Below are 14,396 nucleotides of genomic sequence, written 5' to 3'. Positions count from 1 at the left end.
AACTCTGAGTTAAAAGTACATTGTCCTATTTTCTGGACACAAAATTGGAACATATAGCCTGACCAAAAAAATTCTGTCTTCACCAGTAAAAAGAGATATTTTGGAATAAATAACTTACATGCCAAAAATATAGGAAATTCTAAGATGTTTCTATAAGTTTTGGTGATAAAGAAAAAGCATTTCAAATCAGGTTGTCCCAGAAAACTCACAATAGCAAGGCACAGATCACAAAGCCCTCTTGCTTTTGAATTTCTTTTTCTCTTGTCATTTTTATGTGTGTATGTGTGTGCCTGTGTATGCCACGTGTATGGGTGTGTGCCTAGAAAAGTCAGAAGTCATTGTCCTATTCCCTGAACTTTGAGTTCCATGTGATTATTAGTCCCATGATATAGGTGCTGGGGTCTGAACTTAGTCCTCTAGGAGAATAGAAAATGCTCTTTGCCACTGAGGCATTGCCCTAGTCCTCTAGTCTTCTGGTACCCAATATACTTCTAGGTTATCCATTAGAGTACCACTAGACTTCTTAGAATGATGAAAGGCTATCTGTTACAAAACAAGGGCTTATGGTTGGGCAGTCTATGCTTCAGTACTGCTATGGAAAAGATAGACTGAAATAAGAAAGCAAGTGAAATTCCCCCAGTATCCATTTGCCACATCACACTTTCTGACAAATAAATAAAAATTCACCCCATCATAGTTTGGGAGGGTTTGGGAGGGGTTGAAGAGCAAAGATTCAAACTCTATAGTTATAGATATTTGTTACTATATTACAAAGAACATATAATGCCATAACAAATGTAAATCATATCATGTAATCTTGTGAGGTACAAAGGCAGGCAATTCTCTGCTATGTTAAGTATGGTTTTGAGTTGAACTCACCTGATAAATCCACAGTTTCAGATGATCCCACATGGCTTCAATCACATGTCGGGTCCCTTAAAAAAGAGACCTGAAGGGAAGGTAGGTTGATTCTTATGTCAACCAAGGCACCTCTTCCTGCAGAGAAAATGGAGGACTTTGTAAGTTGTGTTGGAATTGTGTAGTAGGCAAGGTTTTGAGTGGAAGGTTGGCCTGTCAGCAACTACTTTTGAGCAAGTGAGACTGCACAAGTAGCCTACTTATATTGATTGTCAGTAGCACTTAGAACCCAATGTTACTGGTATTTGTCCATTTCCTTGGGGAAATTTCAAAAGAATCACTCTTAGAACAAATTGTAAAATTATAAGGAACAAAGAAACTCTATCTAGCATAATGATTTATTGAGCTCTAATATTTTACATACAATAATATGTCCGTATTTAGTTTGTCATTTTCTGTATTTAAAAACAGCATCTAATACTCTCTCCTTATCTAATAAGTCACTAATATACACATTAGTTAAAGCCCACAGTTATGCTCCTAGTACACAGACTACCAAAAAGTTTGACATTTCTCACAGAAGTTTTTTATTGCCTGTACAATTAAATAAGACTTTTGACTTCTTTTTCTGTCTTCTCTCACTCCTCAGCTAAGGAGTACATTAACTGAACATGTGGAGCTATACTTTATATTCTGCTATGACTATCACATTCACTGATAAATGATCGCAATTAATCTTTAAAGATATCTACCCCTAAGTTTTTTGATCAAATAAAAAGACATTTCACATTTCTTTTGTACTTTGGAGATTAGGATCAAAATATAATGTTGTCTAGTAGTAAAAACGGAGAGAATAACAATCTAGATATACTTGGAATATAGTTTTTTCTGTGTTGGAGGTACGATCATGCCTGCTCTCTTAAAAGTTAAATATTAGGTACAATAATAAGGAAAAATTTTAGCAGAGTGCCTGGGACTTCCAAAATATCTATGGCAGCGTTAATTTCACTGCAATCATTATTTCCTCCATATTTTTGTCATAGGAATTTAAAGACATTGAAGATTACATTGGTTCTTTAGCTCAGGATTTTTAAAAAACATATAAGCATAATATATTCACAAACAGTTCAGACTGAGAGATCAAATCTCAGTTCCATAACTCACTACCTCTGTGACTGTGAAATTATATATTTTCTCTTTTCCTCTATTTATTCACGGGCAAAATAGAAGCAGCAATATCTCTCAATATTGCCATTGTTATTATTAGAATTAATAAGAGAGATCTTAATTGTTCAACCAGAAAACTCTTACACTGATAAGCACATAAATCCAAGTTGCAGGATTCATAGTTACCACACTAACAACAGTAGCCATTCTATATTCAAATGATAAAAACATCAAGAAAGAAATCAGGCACACAGCACTACTTATAACAGTCTGAAACATATCTATAAATAAATATATTCATAGAACTTAAAGACTTGTATAATGAAAAACTTAAGAAGATCAAAAAAAAAAAAGAAACTGAAGAAGATACCAGAAAATAAAACCACCTCCCAGGATCATGCTTTAGTAGAATTAACACTGTGAAAATAGCCACCTGATCATTCATATATATATATATATATATATATATATATATATATATATATATATTCAATAAACTCTTACAAGTTATGTGCCACCATTGCCCTGGCATATTTAACAGGAAGATCAGATTGTAGGTCAAAGGTGTGTGACTGAATTGTTGTCCACATTTCTGGTTCAGTGTCCTGAAGAACACCTCTCAACACCATAGAGACTAGAACATAGTGGGGAAGGCTCCATGTAGGAACCAGTTTGAATTCCATGTTCAACGAGTTGTATAGGTGTTGTTCTTGGCAATGGGGCCCCAGTGTTCATTTGTGGAAAACAACTTTTTATCTTAGCAACAATCTGGGTTCTTTGGTGATTCCATGGGACTCTGTTGGCCAACAACTCAACTGAATTCCACTTATTCCTGCTACTGAAAGCCTCGGCAGCAACCAGAGATGGCCAGTTGAGACTCCATAGCACCCATTAGCAGGAGTCCTTATTAGAACCACCTTCAATATTCCAGTAAGTTTCTACTATACTAGGTTTCCACACCACCCCTCAAATGTTCCCTAATTCCAGACCAAAGATCTAGGGTAAAACCAAACACTACTGGTCTATGGGGGGGGGGGGGGGAGTATCATAAAATGACTTCTAATGATATTCTGCTAAACTCATACACCAATACCTTAACCATTCACCATCAGAACAGTTTCATCTGGCAGCAGATAGAAACAGATCCTGAGACCCACAGCCACATTTACAGGGAAAAGGTGTCTAAATGAGAGGTTTCTATAAAATCTCCCTCTCAGATCTCAGAGAATCCCAAAGAAGAGGAGGCAGAAAGACTGTAAGAGTCAGAGGGAATGGGCACACAAGGAGTACAAGTCCCTTTATGTTGATGGAGCTGCGGGCTGCTTCCCACCTCCCAGCTCCCGGCCACAGGCTAGCTTTATACCAGAAATAACAACACCCAAATTGTATTCTTTTAAACACTGCTTGGCCCATTATATCTAGCCTCTTCTTGGCTAACTCTCACATCTTGACTAACCCACATCTAATGATCTGTGTTGCACCATGAGGTGGTGGCTTACCAGGAAGATAATATCATATGTCCATCTTGAGCAGGAGCTTCATCATGTCTGACCCAGAGAGGAGGGGCATGATGATTGGCTCACTTTCTCCCAGCATTCTGTTCTGTCTACTCCACCCACCTAAGAGCTGGCCTATCAAATGTGCCAAGGCAGTTTTTTTATTAACCAATGACCTTCCTCCATCATTTCCCCTTTTTCTGTTTAAACAAAAAAGGAAGGCTTTAACTTTAACATAACAAAATTACATATAACAAAACAGTTATCAAGTAAGAATTACAGTTACAATATTTATATCTATTTTATCTTTTATCATAACAAAGGAAAACAACTATAACTATCTATTCTTCAACTGCATCAAAGACTCCAGAAGGATATAATATTACTTAAGTAAACAAGTAAGAAACTTCCAAAACTCTAGCAAGGTGAATATGAGCTCACAGAGACTGAAGCAACAAGCACAGGGCCTACATGGGTCTGCACCAGGTCCTGTGAATATATTATAGATATTAGTTTAGTATTTTAATGGGACCCTTGTCTGTGAGATTGAGTGAGTCTCTGACTCTTTTGCATACTCTTGAGACTCCTTTCCTTCTGTTGGGTTACTATGTCTAACATCAACATGACAGTTTTGACTTCATTTCATTATATTTGATTTTGTCATTTTTTTGTTGTTGTTGTCACTTAGAAGCTGCTCTTTTCTAAGGAGAAGCAGAAAGGGTGTGGGTTTGGAGGAGAGGGGAGAGAAGAACTGGGAAAAGTAGAGGGAGGAGAAACTATAACTGGGATATATTATATGAGAAAAAACTGCTTTAAATAAAAGGAGAACTTGAAAAAAGGAAACAGGAGAAAAGAAAGAAAAACAAAATTATGAAATTCTTGGCCAAATGGATTCAGTTGTATACATCATCCTGAATAAGATAACCCAGAGCCAAAAGACAAAAACAAAAGTCACATTTTCTCTCATTTGTGGATATGAGCTTAACATCTTCAGTTATGTGTCTTCCCTTCAGAACATTCATAGGGACCTCTTTTGGCATGCATTGGTGATGCACACCTTTAATCCCAGCACATGGGAGGAAGAGGCAGGTGGCTCTCTGGAACTTTGAAGATAGCCTGGTCTGCAATGCGAGTTCCAAGATGGCTAAGACCACACAGAGAAACCCTGTCTTGAAAAGTGAAAAAAAAATCCAAACAACAACAACACCCATACCCATAAGGGTCAAGAAACTAATAAGTGGCCTTAAAAAGTGTGATTCCAAGGGTGGAAAGAAAAGATAGAGTACATTACGAAGGAGTAATGAAGCTGAAATGGTTAAATAGAATGGGAATAGTGGCACAGGTTAAAGGATGAAATATGGTGAGAGATATCACTAAAGGTTTTCTGAAGAGTCATATGATATCTACTGCTCTCTCTCTCTCTCTCTCTCTCTCTCTCTCTCTCTCTTGCATGCACACATGTACACACACACACATGCACACACACACACACACACACACACACACACACACACTGGAGTGGAATTTAAAATTGGGTTATCCTCTAGCAGGAGACAATGCACTTACTGGACACCACAGACTAACAAAAATACTGGTGCCTAGAATGGGTTTCCTCTTTTGGAGTTGTTGGCCACTAATTTACTATAAGACCGCTAGATAATGTAAGCTACTTCCAGTGCTCTGGTTACCCTCCAGAGCTTGGCAGTGAGAGCCCATGTCTGAAAACATCACATACTTGAGTGAGAGAACATAAGCATCAATCTGGTTTTACCCTAGAAACTTCATCTATACTGACTAACTTTCATATGACTGGAGAAAAAAGAAATTATCTATCTTACCCAGTATTAAACCCTGGGAGCTGTATCAATGACTGACTTGAAAGGGAACCCCCTGGAATAATAGTGGAATGAACATCATGGGAGTAATGAATCACATACAGATTGACTTTAAACCCCACTCCATAGCTGAAACCTAAACCCGGCACTGTTAATAGGCCAAGAATTTGTGGCTACACAGATCACAGGACCTATGACAGAATCTACTACTGTTATTCTGACAAATGAACAATGTATTAAACCAACTTTTAACAAGGCTAAGATTATACCCATAGAGTAAATGCATTTCTCAACCCTCATCAGAGAAATTTTGTTTATAGTAAATGATAATTAATGCAGAGACTCACAACTGTCAATGTACAAAGAATAGATAAAGAATAACTGATAAAGAATAGAGACTCAGTTCTAAACATGACCAGTGTGTCACATCCCTCCTCCCAGGCTCGGAATAACCCATTGCAAGAGAAAGATCAGAAAAATTGTAAGAGCCACAAGCAGCAGATAGCTACTAGGAAATGGGGTTTTCTAAATACAGCACAGTCATTGAACATATGAACTCACAATGCTTGTGACAGCACGCACAAGATCTTTGCAAAACCAAGCCAGAGAAATTCTCAGGCCTACCAGAGGAGTTTTTCACAATTCACAGCTATGGAGTAGACAGAGTAAATTTTCTTCAAGAGTATACCTCCTGGTACCATGTTCCAGAGGAATGTCATATATCCAAGAATATACAAGCATCACACTTGGGTCTAACGAAGAAAGAAAAAGTCAGACACAAAGCTAGGTAGGTAGAGGATGGTGTGGTGGGTGGGGGTATTTTAGGGAAAAAAAGAAAAAAATATTACAACACGTAGTACATAACTGTCAAGAAACTAATACAAATGAGAGGGAAAGAAAGGAAGAAAATACTTCATGTCTTAAGATAAACCACAGTAAATATTTCTCACATTTGTTAAATATAGAGACATGAAATTTTGAAGTTAAGGGGGACAATACCCAGTAGTAATCTAATTCAGCTCTTATATAGCAAAATTCTCTATACCAGTTTGCTATAAATGATCACAGTTCTCCATGAAGGGAAAGCAGAGACTCCTTCCAACCTTATTTCAATATAATTTCTTTATTTGACTTGTAGATAATCTTACATATTGATACTAATCCTGTTTGGTGGTGAAGACAAATATAAAAATCTTTTAGTAAGTGTCATGATCATACAATTACAGAATTTTTTATAGTATTTGTATTGCCATTGATTGCTCTGTTCTCTGAGTCCTGATGGTTCCATCTTGCTGTCTCATTGCCAAGCTGACTTCACATTTCTTTTATTGGGAGCTAGATAAAAGATAATGTAAGTATCCAAAATAGTGTTGAGTTATTCTTCTTAGGTTCAAGAAACATATCAGATGTGATAAAGACTAAGTATCGATGTCCTTATTAATTTAGAGATGTCACTGTCTTCTTTGTTGTTATGATTAACTAGGCTTCATCAAATGTTGTAAAAGCATGATAAAGTTATATCATTAGGTTACACTAAAATTGTCTTATTTTTATACTAAAAATTAATTGTATCTTACTTCATTATAGTATATGAGGAATGTCATATTTGTTCCACTCCACAGAGTACAGAAAATGACTTCATAAAACAAAGACACAAGCAAAAACAGAACAATTTATTCTGTGAACTCCAGTCAGTGTTAGTAATACTTCAAACAAACAAACAAACAAACAACTCTGGTAAAATCTCAAATCTAACAACTGGAAAAAGGATAGGTCCATGGATAAAGCTCTTGTTGCAAAAGAGTCAAGTCTGAAGTACAATTCTCAGATTCCACACAATAGCCCAACATGTTCTGTGACCACCTGTAATGCCAGCCCCTGGGACACAAAGGCAGGTGACCTCAGGATGCTCTGGCTCCCTACATTTCTATGGTTAGTTGAGAGTAAATGGAGAGCTGAACAGTCGAGAAGGGTGATTTCAGGCTCCATATATACCTAAGCGAACACCCCCCACACACATACATACACATGCAAGAAAGGAAAAAAACAATTTTAAACGATTCTAAAACAATCATAATATAAAATATTTTGCTTTGATCATGTTTTTTATTTTATTTTATTTTGGATTTTTTGAGGCAGGGTTTCTCTGTAGCTTTGAAGCCTGTCATGGAACTAGCTCTTGTAGACCAGGCTGACCTTGAACTCACAGAGATCCACCTGCCTCTGCCTCCTGAGTGCTGGGATTAAAGGTGTCCACCATCACTGCCTGGCTTGTGTTATTTTTTAATAAATGTAATTTTAATATATTGTTCTTGGTTTGTGCTACATTGAACAGTATGCAGATTAAAATGTATTGTTCTCTTTTTAATTGGCACATAATAATTGCATGTATTCATAGTGTGCAGTGTCATGTTCCACTGATGAAAGCCATGCACAATAAGATTGGGGTTATTGGTATATCTAGCACTTCAAATGCCATTTTTGTGCTTGGAAAATTAAAGAATATCTACTTTTAAACAGTCTATCAATTTCCGCCAACAATTATTACTACATTGTGTATAGTGTTAATTACTCCTACCTAGTTGCACCCCGTATGCTACCCTTTATCAGTTCTCTACCCTTCATCCTTTAGTAGACCCTACTGTGCCATTAATGTATAGAAACATGAAATGTTCATACAGCATATACAATAAGATGAATTCAATCCATTTTAATGAAGAAATCAGATTCATGATATTTTCAACTACAATTGAGATTTTGTCCTTGACTCCCTGGTTAGGAATGGTTGGTTCAGCAGGAAACTATTTAAATGATCAGGCTTGTTTGGTAAAGTTGAGATTTTTAACTAGAATAACTCAGTAGGCCATGGTTATGACAACAAAAGCAATCTTCTTGCTTATTTTGCCCTGGTCTTACTCAGCCTCTCTTGCATTTAATGCTTTCTTTGTGTCACCCCTTGATGGTGTGTGACAGGAAAAGACCACTGGTAGAAAACACTCAGAGAAAAGAGCTCAACCCTCAACCAAGGAGAAGTGTTTTACGTTCCACAGATACATTCATAGTGAATAAGAATGACAAGCAGAAATAACAAACATTAAACATAAGTGCTTATAAGTCATAGGAAGAAAACCAAACTAAATTTTATTTTTAACACTTTAGTCAGCAACTCTGGAGATGGCCAAATATGCCCTTCTTAGCTCTGGTTAGTTTGCCTTTTCCTATACCAGAGTTATTCTCAAAAGCGTTAAACTGTCCTAAGGAAAGCAACATTGACTTTCTATGCAGCAGAGTGCCGGGGACATCAGCCTTTTCCTAGCACAGGCTGCACTTATATTAGCAATGAGGAGGCAATAACTCCTCATCTCTTACTCATTAGCACCAAGGCTGTGCAGAAGGTTAATACTCGGCTAGTGAGTGTGTAATATGATGTGAACTCAAACACCAAAACACAATAATTTTAGAAGTTAATTTCATAGTTCTATCTTTTCTGATTAATCTGCTCAATTTCAAAATTCCCATCTGAAAAGAAAATGCTATGCTTTAACACATATGAGCATTAGTCCAGCATCTAATTTCACTGTGGGTATAGGCTGATTGTTTCTATTAGCTATACCTAAAAAAGAACATCGCCAAGTTGAGAAGTTATGATCTAACCGGCTGCTGTATGCATTCTTTGTATTTAAATATCCAGTCCATGCTTCCCTAAAAAGGAATCCGAATGACATAGTGCCACATTATCAAGCAAGCTTCAGAACAAAATAATGTAGTCCAATTTAAACAACCAAATACAGTGTTGAATATCATAACTTTTTTATATTGCATCTCATTTTATTTATTATTAACAAGATTTCCTCATTAAGCTTACTTACCAAAATAAATTTAGAATGTCCATGTCTTATGATATTCTTCCTGGCAAACAGGATACATAGTAATGGAATTCAAAGACCCTATGCATTTCCTCATCCATACAGGCAATGTGAGTGTCAAAACATGCAAAGGAGTCTCTCGCCTACAAAATTAGATATAGCAATGTGATTTTCTTTACTCAGAGATATCACTGTGCTAAGTAAATACGTTCTCACCTGCAGCCTCCTTCCTTTGAGAGCTGGGATTTAATACTGTTTCATTTTTTATTTTGTAAAAAAAGCAAGGTGAAAGAAAGACAAAAAAGAAAACCTGTTAGGACCTTTTAACCAGAAAATTTAAAATTTGAAGTCAGGATTGGGAATATGTTCTTTTAAATTTGATCATATAATTTAATCATTTGATTATCTGGTACAGAAGCTTTGTGTTCTATAATTCTAACCTTTTAAATTAAACTTTAATTTCAAAATTACATCAATACATATGAAATTTTTAAACCTTAAACTTAGCTATGACATATCTGTCAGGTGACAAGAATGATGCTTGCATTCTTTGGTTTTTACCTTGGGATTCTCTGTCTTGATTTCAATTTTTTGTGCCTTGGTGAAACACATTTATGGTAATATTGTTTCCCTTCCTTTCATCCTAATTTTTCTTTCTTCATATGGAGGACTGGAGGACGATGCCCTAACCTCGAACCATGGCGAATGCACACTCACACACACACACACACACACACACACACACACACACACCTGCACACACATCAAATAAATATAACTAAAAGGACTATAGATAATCCAAGGTTAAGCTAAATGCATTTTTCTTTAGGAGAAAGCCATGAACTTATGGGGGGTGGAATATTATCGTTACGATATGAAATATTTCTCACAGGCTATTTTGTTTTGAAGGTTTGGACCTCAACTATTGGCTCTTTAGGTGGATGTTATGGGGCCCCAGCAGGCAGGTTCAGAGCAGTCAGGGGTAGTCTGCAGAGTGACAGACTGACTCTCCTAAAGGGAGCTCTCTCTACTTCTTGATCTATAGAGCTGTAATAAGCCATGACATGAGTCCCCACTATGGACAGAGCCCCAGCCATGACATGAGTCCCCCACTGCAGACAGATTCCCAGCCATCATGAGCCTCCATCACTACAGACAGAGACTCACCAGTCATGAGATCCCAACTACAATGCCCCAGCAGCCACAAGTCCTTCACTATAAAGAGTCTAGCTGAGATGAGCCCAGCTGCTGCTGCTCCCTACGATGTTTGCATTCCAATAAACCATGAACCAAAATAAATATTTCCTCACTTATATTGTTTCCAGTCAGGTATTTGGCACAAAAATGAAAAAGTAAATTATACATATATGGATGTATATATATATAGAGAGAGAGAGTGTGCATGTTATTAAACAAAATATGTAGGCCAAAAATTTCTATTTTCACTTACTTAGTTTAACAAATGTTTTGGATAATATTGTCAGAAAAATCATCTGTCCTGCAGCAGACCATATTAAATATGAATAACCAAATATATGAATGATTTCTTTTTCTAAACTTTTTCTGTTTTCTCAATTTCCTAATGAAGTACCTACCCCACTTCCTCATTACTTTTTCTCGAAATGTTGACAGTACAGACAGTTCTATCATTTCAATAATGATGACATCCTAGACATTTTTGATGACCAAATGGTTCAGTGTTTAGTTTAACTAAGATTTATTTTTGTACATTTCTACCATTTCTCACTATCTTCCAGCCTAACTTATCAAAATAGTGCTCAAAGCAGATAACAATGGACTTGAGTCATGACAAAATTTATTCATTAAGCTAGACATTTAAATATAAAATTTACCCATCAGCAAAATTGATAACTTTAGAATAATAAAGTCCCCTCAAATATAACTTGGTCTATATATTGAGCTCCTTTACTCAAAAAAAATCATCTATCTATCTATCTATCTATATATATATATATATATTAAAAGTTCAGAAATGTGAGTATGGATGCTCATAGAACTTTGAGAATAACCCTAGTTCTTTTGCCCCCTTGAAGACGGTATAATAATTTTGATATGTGCATACAAAATGCAATGTAACATTGAAATCAAGATATCTGATATTTTCATCTCGATAGACATTTTAAATATTTTTAACACAAAAGCATATGTATTTGTGTGACAAAGTGTGATATTTTGATAAAATTATATGATATGTCCTGATCAATGACTAAGTCAGAATAATTCATCTTTCTAGCTCTTTACATTGCTTTGTGTTTGGAGACTTTAAGTTCCTCTCCTCTAAGCCCTCATGAAGTACACAAACATTAGGGTGAACTGCAATCACCCCATTGGGTTGTCAAACATTAGAACTTACTTTATTACTCCGTGCTTTGATAGTTATTCGCCAACCACTCCTCCCCAACCATCCTTACCAGCAATCATAATTCTACATTTACTTTTCCCAGATCAATATATAACAGAAGATCCTGAATCTGTCTTTCATATCACATAATATAATATTCTCCCAGTCCACCCACTGTATTGCAAATGATGGCTTACCATTCTGTTTGACTGAACAATACTACATACTCTTAACGCCTTTGGCTGTTGATGGTCGTCTACACAGATCCCATGTTATAACTATTCCAGCACTGAGTATTCAGCTATTTCTTGCACGTGATGATTTCATATCCTACCCAAAGGAAGAATATGTACATACCAGAATTGGTTAGCTGACCATATGGCAGAGGCAGTGTTAAGTTTTTTTCCAGATGATCCTTGCTCTTAGCCATATTGGCTGAACTAATTTCCATCTCTATCTGTAACATGAGTCCATCAGGGCAAGATTTCCAATGTCCCAATAACAACCAAAAGACAGAAAAGAAAGTTTAATGGGCTCAGATATTTGGAAATTCAGTGTGTGGGAAATTTTGGATCACTAATCTTTGAAGCAAATCCTTACTTGATGAGAATGCCTTAGAAGACTTTGGAAATGGAGAGAATCAACTTAATGGTAGCATAGTTCGATGCTTCCTTTGCAAGAACTTTTATTGTTATGGTTGAAGCTAGACATGTACCTGTATTTTTTCAGACTATTAACAACTTGCATTAACAGCTGAGAATTTGTAATCAGATTATTTAAGAAAAGACTACCTCAGATATTAATTACTTCTTGAATTTTTATAAAGTTATTTTATCTTAAAAACAATTCATTAGCAGAAGCTTTCAAATTAACAAAATACTATATATAATATGCTATTAATATATGTAATAAAATTTAAGAGTAAATGTCTGTAGGAGCAAGGAAGTATTTTTAAATATGTGCAAAAAAGTCTTTTTTCTAAATTACACATATTAGTCTTATTTTTGGAATATACTCCTCTGAAAGTCAGAATGAATACCACCTAAAACTTCTGAAAATTTTCATTGTGATACCTTTCTTTTTTTATTGATTTTTATTGAGCTTTACATTTTTCTCTGCTCCCCTCCCTGCCTCTACCGTCCCTTTCAACCCCAAGGTCTCCATGCTCCCAATTTACTCAGGAGATCTTGTCTTTTTCTACTTCCCATGTAGATTATATCTATGTATGTGATACCTTCCTTAAACAATTTAAATGTACCTATGCAACATGTCATGCTATATTTATTTTTTTGCGTTATGAGACTTTTTTCTTTTAAGCTAAAGTCATAATTTTAATTATAAAACTTTTACTTATAAGAATTTTGTTGTAATAGATACACTGAATAATAAGGCAAAATAATGATAATACATTGTGTAAAAATAACTTATATGAGCTAATGTGGTATACACCTTTAACTCTAACACTTGGAGGCAGAAGCAAGAGGATCTCTGAGTTCGAGGCCTAGAAAGGGAGTTCTAGGACACTCAGGTCTACACAGAGAAACTCTGTCTTGAAAAACCAAAAGGAAAAAAATAACTTATTTGGTACTTGGAAATGACTCAATTGGTAAAGAACTTGTTGCATAAGCAAGAGGGTTGCATCTCAATCCCTAACTTACACATAAAAAGCCAGAGATGACAATATAGGCTTAGACAACAGGATCCTTGTGGCCCACTAGTCAGGAACTTCAGCTCAATGGTGAGTGCAAGGTTTGTTAAGAGACCATGTCTCAAGAAATAACACAGAGTGTGATCAGGGATGACATCACATGTAACTTCTGATCTTCACACACATGCAGCCCACACATGTATGTATTCATGATCATATACACACATAGACCATATACAAAACATATGCTAGTTAGTGTTCTAGTAATACTAGTATCCTGTATCATTGATAAATTAAATTATTGATAGTTGCATGTGTGTATAAGATGAACAGACTAGATGGGGAGCTCCATTTTCATCACTGAGGCTGAGGAGTGTAGTCACATCTAAGGAGAGATTAGAAGACTTTGAAGTTGGCAATGAGAAAGAAAGACTGGAGAGAGAAGGAAGGGGACTAAAGGTGGAAGGGAAGGGAGAAAGAGAGAAGATGAAATAAAATACTTTATTCAACTAAATCTAATATGTGACAGTTCTCCTAAAAAAAGAAAAATTCCCAGTGGCTCTATGAAGGCATAATGCCTCATTTGCCAGTTGGCTTTAACAATTGGATGTTTAGTCCGGAAGCAAATTCTGAAGACTTAGAAAGCAAAAACATGTCATTCCTACTATTGCTAGAACCAATGATTTATTCATTCCACTATTCTTTACTACAGGCGTTACTGGTGCAGGTAACAGGTAATTTCAAATACCAAACAAGAGTATGAAATGCAACTCAGAAGCACACTTTGTTGGCTTTATTTTAGCTCCCTCTAAAACACTTTAAACGTTATTGGTTGGTTTCAAAGTTAACACTATAGTCAAAATAAAATGCTACATTTCTTAATTTATCATTTTACCCATATTCGTATTCTCTGCCTTAAAAGATAAGAAACATTATTTTATCTTGCTTTATTCTATTGGTAAGGCTAATTATACAAACTTTAATTTCCACGGTGTGGTTAGCAATTAAAATTTGAAAGTAATAAACTTCTTTTCTTAAAAGTTTGAATGATGTCTGTTGTCTGTGTACAGTGTGGGGTGAGGAAGCCTACCATGCCCCCTGGAAGAAATAAAAACTGGCTCTGCCAGCCCGTTCTCATTGCTTTCACATGCTCCGCTGGCACTG

The sequence above is a fragment of the Microtus oregoni genome, unplaced genomic scaffold (assembly GCF_018167655.1).
Source record: "Microtus oregoni isolate MIOR12 unplaced genomic scaffold, Mior012 000028F_ref0000031, whole genome shotgun sequence".
Taxonomy (NCBI): Eukaryota; Metazoa; Chordata; class Mammalia; order Rodentia; family Cricetidae; genus Microtus; species Microtus oregoni.
Note: the sequence above shows the minus strand (reverse complement) of the source record.